We start from the raw sequence: 7,209 nt of genomic DNA, 5'->3' as shown, positions 1-7,209 counted from the left end.
GGTTCATTCACTGCAGAAGCCTGCAGTTTTTAACCTATTGGTTTATAAACTGCAGGTGCTCTCTCCAAACAGCGGCTGTCCCACTGGGTTGTGGATACAATCTCACATGTCTGTGGGGCCAGTGGCCGCTCCCCACCATCAGGGGTGAGATGTCACTCTACAAGGAGCATCTTAACGTCTTGGGCTGCCCTGAGAGGGGTGCCCCTGGAGACCATCTGCGCTGCGACGTCGTGGGCATCGTCTGGCACATTCTCCAGGTTCTACCGGGTCAATGTCGCCACTCCCCATCCTTTGGGCGTGGTCCTGTTGCCGAGCTCCGCTGCTTCCAGCTAGGTAAGCAAGTGTTCGGATTCTTCATGACATTGTTGGTATAGTCATCCAGTGCTAAAAGCACCGCCTCTGGCAGTCAGTAGGGACGAAATAGAACGATAGTTACGGCTGTAACTACGGTTTTATGAGTCCCGGATGACCGCCAGAGTTTCCGGTCACTCAGAATTCTTGTGTGCTCGCGAGAAGATTCTGGGAACCGATCCAATAGTGACGCAGGCCTATGTAGCCGTAGTCACGTGGGTCACAGGTGACTTTGTTGTTATTAGGTACTCGAACTGCGCATGCGTGCGATGGACATATCCAGGGCTAAAAGCACCGCCTCTGGCGGTCATCCGGAACTCATAGAACCGTAGTTACAGCCGTAACTATCGTTTGTTTGTCTGTCAGAAGTAAAGACTAATGGCCCACGAAGCACATGTTCAAATTTGGAGTAGATCCAAATCACAGGGCAGACACGAATAAATGTTCCCTTTTGTTAATTTTGATAAAGAATTTTGCTTTGACGAAGGTTTGTGCTTTCTTAATCCCCTTATAGGTTCTTTTGATATGTTTGAGGTCATTGTTTTATCTGAAGGAAAACAGATGCCATCGTGTGTGTGTATGTGTGTGTGTAATAGGGGTGTAACGGTACGCACCCGTACCCTTCGGTTCGGTACACATGTGTACCGAAGTGTACCGAACGAATATAACGTTAAACGTAAAAAATTGAGAACGTAAACAACTTCTTGGAAGTAATCTCAGGTGCTGCGTCGCAGTATTCAGAGTAATTTGCTCCCATTGTGTTCAACGCGTCATAGAGCGAGCAAGTCATTTCATTGGACGAGCTGGTCAGAGGGATGCGTTCAAATGTAGTCAGTAATTTGAGGAACTGTCGAAATGGCGAACGCAGATAAAGTTGAGCTCGAAAATCCTCCAGCATCATTGAAGTCTCCGGTTTGGGAACATTTTGGTTTCGCAGTTACGTACAAGGATGACGGACAAAGACAGGTGGACCGAACCGAAGCTGTTTGTCGGCATTGTTCAACTACAATTGGTTACGCGGCTGGCAATACATCAAACTTGCACACTCATTTGAAAAGGCATCACCCGAACGTGAATATCACCGGTACCAAAAGACTGAAGTGCAAACCCAACTCCCACTAGCATTTAAGCCTCCACCACTCGCAAAAAGTTCAGACCGAGCCAAAGCTATTACAAACTGCAAATATCCTTATGTTGCCATGTTAGCAAAGTGCTACCTGGCTGTATCTGCTACTACCTCTGTCCCTAGCGAGAGGGTGTTCTCCACAGCAGGAGACATTGCTAGTGCCAGCAGATCTGCCCTTTCGGCAAGCAATGTGGACCTTTTTCTTTAAAAAAACATGAAAATACAATGACAAGCAAGTCATAATGTCGAACTGGCTGCTTAGGTACTAGTACAGTACAGTTCAAATACAGATTATTTCAGTTCATCGAAAAGCTGCACCTTAATGTTTATTTTATTATATTTTATATCTTTTTGAGTGAATATTCATAGTTTAATAATAATTAAAAAAAATATATGTTATGTTTTGTGATAATTTGTTCTGCTGTACCGAAAACGTACCGAACCGTGACCTAAAAACCGAGGTACGTACCGAACCGAAATGTTTGTGAACCGTTACACCCCTAGTGTCCAATAATGCAGGGAGGCGAATAAGTGTGCGTTTGGACTGAAAACAACATCAGGTTTTCATCTGCATATGTAAATCCTTGAATACAAGCATCTGTATGCATGTTTGTATGCGTGAGCTCCACCTCTTACGTTTCAACAGTCATGACTCAGTGTTGCTCACGCTGACTGAAATAACAGTTTTAGTTATCTGCCCAGTGAGCTGCTCAGCACGGCTTTCAATTATTCATGAGCTGGAAAAAGACTGAGGATGCCATTTTCTTCCTCTTTCTCTCTCTCTCCCTCCTGCTTGCTGTGTTTTGTTTCCAGGAAGTGAAGTGGATAACGGATGAAAGCCTCTGCGTCACCCTTGAGTGTGTGTCATTCACTCGATGCTGGATGATAATAATATCTTCCAGAAATGTCCCCTTATCACGCTCTGTGTGTGCATCTTCGTTCACCACATTCATCAGGGTTGCCAACTTTAGGTACCTGGCTGGAGTGATATTTTGATATCTTGGTTACACATATGCACACTAAATGACTGCTATCGTGTCAGTAGCGGGACCTTAGCATATAGGATATATATACAATATATACAAATACATAATATTGGACACAGACTATAAAGGGCACAGTTTAATTCACTAATGAAAGTCAAACACATGTTTGTTTCCACTGTTTTATTGTGTGCATGCATAGGCCTGTCGCAATAAGCAATTAATTGACTTATCGTACGATAAATAAAAACACACGCACACACACACACACAAAACTGCCAAATATATTAATTAACACACACACACTCACTCTCATTATACTCTTTGACTCTATGTTGGCCTAGTAGAACAATAAGCAGCAGACTTTTACTTTTGTATCATTTCTACTGGATCTTAGATCTGCGCATGCGCAATAGGGGTCGGGGGTTGACCAACCGGCTCTACTACACTACAGCGTCGACAGCGTCGAAAGCTCCAATCTGCTCCAATCTGCCCATTCACATTCAATGGGGTGACGTCACGTAGCAGCGCTTTTTCGCCGAACTGAATTGTGGGTAGCAGAGCGGTCCGTCTCAGGCGTCTCAGGGAGATGGGTCTGGCCATAGATATATATAAACACTAGATGACTCACCCGCGCTGCTGGCCAATGGAGACCGACGTTGCCACTTGGCCGCCATCTTGCTACAGGCAGTTCTCTCATTCATAACATTATGGTTTACTATTTAAATAACCATAGCTTGCTCAATTTTCAACCAATTTTCAAATGGTTTGGTTTTTTATAAACATCAAAGATGTAGTTATGATACTGCATACTTATAATCATGGACTTTCATATGAAAATAACATTAATCAGATAAAGCAATAGCTATACACACACACACACAAGGTATTTATATTAAATATTTGCCGGTGTATATATTTCCATTTATTTTATTATATTGTTAATATTTCAAATAAATTATAAAATTAAAATACATTTATATTTTATATATAAAAATCGGTCTCATGTTACCACTCTGTAAGCCAAGAGTTGTTAATTTAGCAATGCCTTAGCTTTAAGAACAGGGACACAACTAATGACAATAGCATATGTTGGTATATTATTTAGATATTCACCACACCTTTATCAGAAGAACCAAACCAACATAAAATGTGCTCACAGACAGGCCAGTTCTGTCTAATTTATCACAATTATTTTTGACATGAGATCTTCATATCATCCTAGTTTTGTATTTAGTTTCTAGATTTGTAAACAAATCCAGAACCTTTGAAATATGTTATTGAAAAAAGACCAAGAATAATATAAACTGTACCATGTGTCCTTTTGTGTCCTTCTGTAGTCCATTTGTGGTTTGTCTTGTCTCACCCCGGCTGATATATCACAAAATCCACTGTTTAAATTGTTCCCTATATTGCCCCTATGCAATATAGGGAACAATTTAAACATAAACTATCCTATGTGTCCTTGGGTGTTATGAAAGGCGGCCCCCCAAAATAAATGTATTATTATTATTAAGAAGAACACATGGCACACCAACAATCAATCACCGTCCAGCCTCAGCTTTGGTATTCTTTCACAACCATGTTATGGGTTTATTAGACTGAGCAAACATAAACATATGTGGGGAACATAGTGCTGCGTCTCCTGCCAGCTCCTCACTCCTGAAGTGCTCACTGCAGAGCAGTGTCCTGTCACAGGAAACAAAACCGTCCCTTCTTTGGGCGAGTTCCCACTGCCTCCTCCTCTCTTTGGTTTTGGGAAACCTTAAAAACATGAGAAAGGTAGCCAGATAAATTATTGTCAACATGTTCCTCCCTTCTTTCCTTTAACATTAAGGGTAGGACAAAAATACACACCGAAATTATCATATTTTTGGTATGTATGCATGTATGTATAGCCTACTTTAAGAATAAGACAACCACACTAAGAGTAATAAAAAAGGTGTCCAATAGAAACATTAAATAATTGTGTAAAGAAATGGTAACAACATATTCTAAAGAGGCTGGGTCAACAACAATCTTGCAATACTATTATCTCACATAGCCCCACTGATCCTGTGTAGCAGGACTTGTAATGTACATACATCCACTAAGTAATTAACGATTATCCTAATTGTAGTCATAATATTGTCATATCTTACACGTGAAAGGTGATCCCACGGGTTCTTGTTTCCAGACTGCGGTGATTAGAGCATCCGTAGGCTGCACAAAAGTCCGGCATAGTCAGGTACTTCTGTAAACACAAAGCCAGCAAATTCCTGTATCATAATGCAAGATGTTTTTAACAAGCCAAACCACTTGGAAGAAATCATGTGTAACTTAAGTTGTGTTGAAAGAAAGAGCAGTTCTGCCTCTCCCACTGGTGGAGTTGTGGGTCAACTTTGTAATACTAGGTCTCACTGACAGCCTCTTGTTATTAGCCAGCTAATAAATACAACCACATACACAAAGAAAAGCTGCAATTTCAACATGTCCAAGCATCCTGTATCATAGCCATGCTAATCATGTTTATAATAAACCAAACCGTTTGTAAATCAGTCAAGATTTCAGTGAGTTAAGAGTATTTTTGTGCAGATCACTCACCTGACAACAGCTACCATAACGCGAATCAGAGTAACTGTTGACTGTAGCAAGATGGCGGCCGGTCAGCTACGCTGGAAAATCTCCCAAAGGGCTCTTCAGTTTACCACATATTATACCTTTTAATTAAATCAAATGTAGCCCTGTTTTGACTAATGATGTATATGTGTACACATATATCACTTAAATTATTCAAGACATCCTTTGTACTAAAGTATTCAAAAGTAAAAATTACATGTTTAATATAAATTATTTGCTGTGGCCAATTGTTTTCATTGCATTTACAGACCCGTGTAACTCTCTGATACCACCCAATTAATGCATTGACTTGCTTGTAGAACCACGCTACACAAAACAAATGGCAACACCTATAAAAACTATTTAAAAAAAGGGGCTACTGTATCAACCTATATAAAGTATATAAATATAGTTTTTCTCCCTGCAGGAGAGGGGAGCGTGCTTTGAGATCAACTGCTAGGCTGCAGCGGGGAGAAGAGGGGGACAAAAATAGATCTCCGTCCTCCGTGTTTTATTCTTATAGAAGTAAGAAGATGGGTCAGAAACCCTCCTTTTTACGCAGCGGTCCAGACATAGACATCATAGCTACGGCGACATATATTCAGTTGCCAGTTACTTTTGGCATTAGGGCAGGGATATCTTTCAAGGTTTGACATAATGAATTGTGCTACTTTTAAAGCAAGCAACGATGTTTTCAAATCTGTAATCAAAAAGCTCCTCAAAAACACTATAGAAGCAGTTCCTGCCGTTGTTACGTTAGTTCAAACAGTAACAACGGACTACTTTTCTTAGCGGATGCATGTCTATTTAAATCAATACATAAAACTATTTTTTAAATCAATAAAATCTTTTTCTAAATCCATAAAAGTATTTCAATTATTATTGGGAGTCATGTCGTTACTTTGTTGAGAATGTGGCCATGTGTAATAAGCGGGATAATGTCCACATTGCACATTGCATAATGTGCCTTCATGCCGATCTAGATCCCTCCGCAAAAACAAAACACAAAAACGGCTCGTTCGCGGGCGAGAGCCGGCTCCCGTTGTTCACTATAGGAAACGCCCCTATAGGAAACGCCCCTATAGGAAACGCCTCCTTGCTGCGTTCTGCAGCCAGACTCTATTGGTCTCAGGCGACAAAAGTTGAACAATGTTCAACTTCTGTCGCCTGAGACGCCGGAGTAGCCAGCGTCAGCCAATCAAATCCCGTTTCTCAAAATCTGACAGCTGAAGCCGTAGCCAATCAAACCGCGTCTAAACTGGGAGAGATATCCCGCCGTTCATTTCTATTTCATTTCAAAAAAAGTCGGAGGAGAAACTAACTATCGCCGTAGCGAATCACCCGGTTTTGTATGACCAGACCCTCTTCACCTACCGGGATACAAACCGGAGGAACCAGGCATGGAGGGAGGTGACAGAGACAGTGGGGGAAACTGGTAGGTTTTCGCCTGTTTGGGGAGTTTATATATATATTGCTCGCATAAAATCCCCGGGGTTTTTTGCTTTGTATGTCGGGGGCGGGAGATTCATGTGATTGGTTGTTGGTCGTGTTGCTTGAATAAAATCCCCAAGCTCCAAACACGCCCAGCTCCAAGCTATTTTTGGAGCTGTAGTGTCACACGCCAGATGCGTGAGAGTTGACAACCCAGCATTCATGAATAACAGAGGAGAAGGACCTGTGCATCACATGCACACTGACAGGAACACTTATTCCCCTTTTTCAACTGAATGCCTAAAACGAAATGCAATCGAGGCTATTTAACGCCTGAAATCATTTATTTCAGGCATTTATGATCCTATCTGGAGATTCCTTTGATAAAACAACAATATCTCTGATTGTATCAGGGGTCGGCAACCCCTGGCACGTGTGCCAGCATTGGCACGCGGCACCGTAACCAGTGGCACACTAGGAATAAGTGTGCAATAAGTGTGATTGTGAGTGGATTGGTGAGTATAGCGGAGAGCGATCGTTTAAAGTTTTACAACTTTTCAAACCATTGTTTACAATTCATTTTTCTCTGGGTGATAGTTTATGTCTTTGTGCATCACTTCGCCGACTTTGGTGTTTTTTGGTGGTGTTTGGTTGCACTGGTGAATTGTTTGTCGAGCGGCTGCAGCTGCAGTCACGCCGCCAGGTATGGCGTTCCGTGGC

General features: G+C 41.7%; 1 long non-coding RNA gene across 1 annotated transcript; it reads right to left on the bottom strand.

Moving 5' to 3' along the window:
* Window positions 1-4,004: 4,004 nt before the first annotated feature.
* On the bottom strand, window positions 4,005-5,129 carry LOC139432954 (uncharacterized). The gene is made up of 3 exons (XR_011642518.1): window positions 5,044-5,129; window positions 4,602-4,693; window positions 4,005-4,224 (listed from the first exon to the last, which is right to left on the bottom strand). It is a non-coding gene; the product is annotated as an uncharacterized lncRNA (long non-coding RNA).
* Between the last annotated feature and the right edge of the window lie 2,080 nt (window positions 5,130-7,209).

The sequence above is a fragment of the Pseudochaenichthys georgianus genome, chromosome 23 (assembly GCF_902827115.2).
Source record: "Pseudochaenichthys georgianus chromosome 23, fPseGeo1.2, whole genome shotgun sequence".
Lineage (NCBI taxonomy): Eukaryota > Metazoa > Chordata > Actinopteri > Perciformes > Channichthyidae > Pseudochaenichthys > Pseudochaenichthys georgianus.
Note: the sequence above shows the minus strand (reverse complement) of the source record. Positions and strands in the feature narration are given on the sequence as shown.